The sequence below is a fragment of the Capsicum annuum genome, chromosome 8 (assembly GCF_002878395.1).
Source record: "Capsicum annuum cultivar UCD-10X-F1 chromosome 8, UCD10Xv1.1, whole genome shotgun sequence".
In the NCBI taxonomy this organism is placed as follows: Eukaryota; Viridiplantae; Streptophyta; class Magnoliopsida; order Solanales; family Solanaceae; genus Capsicum; species Capsicum annuum.
This window is the reverse complement of record NC_061118.1, coordinates 165,439,052-165,440,057: the sequence shown is the minus strand read 5'-3', so window position 1 is coordinate 165,440,057 and position 1,006 is coordinate 165,439,052.

Here is a 1,006-nt window from a genome sequence, read left to right as displayed (position 1 = left end):
CGTTAAGCACAAAAAATTGATAAATCGAAAATCGATAAGAAAATATCTTACTGGTTGGTTATTGGTTTTGCATATTTAAAAACCAAGAATCAATAAACCAAACCAATAACACATAAAATCGAATTGAACCGATCGATGCACACCCCTATCTTTGACTATTCTATAAGAAAACAACGAGACAACAAGAATGACTGCACCATGGCCTACTCCAAGACTTCAAGTCAAGACTTGGTATTATTGGGCTTTTAATGTCCAGCTTACCTGCAATTTCTTGATGGTTGGTACTTGGTAGACTATTCGGCCTCAAGTTGTTTGTTTATCCCACTTCTAATTCAAATAATCAGAGTGCTCTTTCACCCACAACTGAGCATGTTGCTCTCTCAGCTATTCATTCTCTTATTATGTATGTTAATTATCCATCACGTGATCATCTCTGCTGCCACTAACATTCATGAAAACATCGCCATTTCATGTGGTGCCTCTGGGAATTCCCCTGCACCTGATGGACGAGTATGGGTTGGAGATGCAAGTTTCACTTCTTCATTGCTACACTTAAAGCAGAAGCGGAGTTAGGATTTTCAGTAAGGAGGTTCACAAGTAAACATACAAACTAACCGAAGGGGTTCAACATTGACTATATATACATAAAAAATAATTTTAACCATGTAAATATAGTATGATTTTCTGCCGAAGGGGTTCGGATGAATCCTCTATATAAAGGGTAGCTCCGTCCAATGCTTAAGGGGAAAGTCTACTAAAGTCAAGAGTTCGAGCCCGTTTGGATAAGCTGAAAAAATGTTTTTTAAAAGTGCTTTTGAAAATGATGAACTTATTTTAAAAATAAGCAGTTAAGTGTTTGGATAAAAGTGTTGCAACTGAAAAAAATTATTGATGTGTTTGATAAATAATGTTTTTAAGCATTTTTTTTAATCAAAATGACTGAAATACCCTTATAGTTGTTAATACTATATAGAATTGAATATTATTAACTTTTATTGCTAAAATA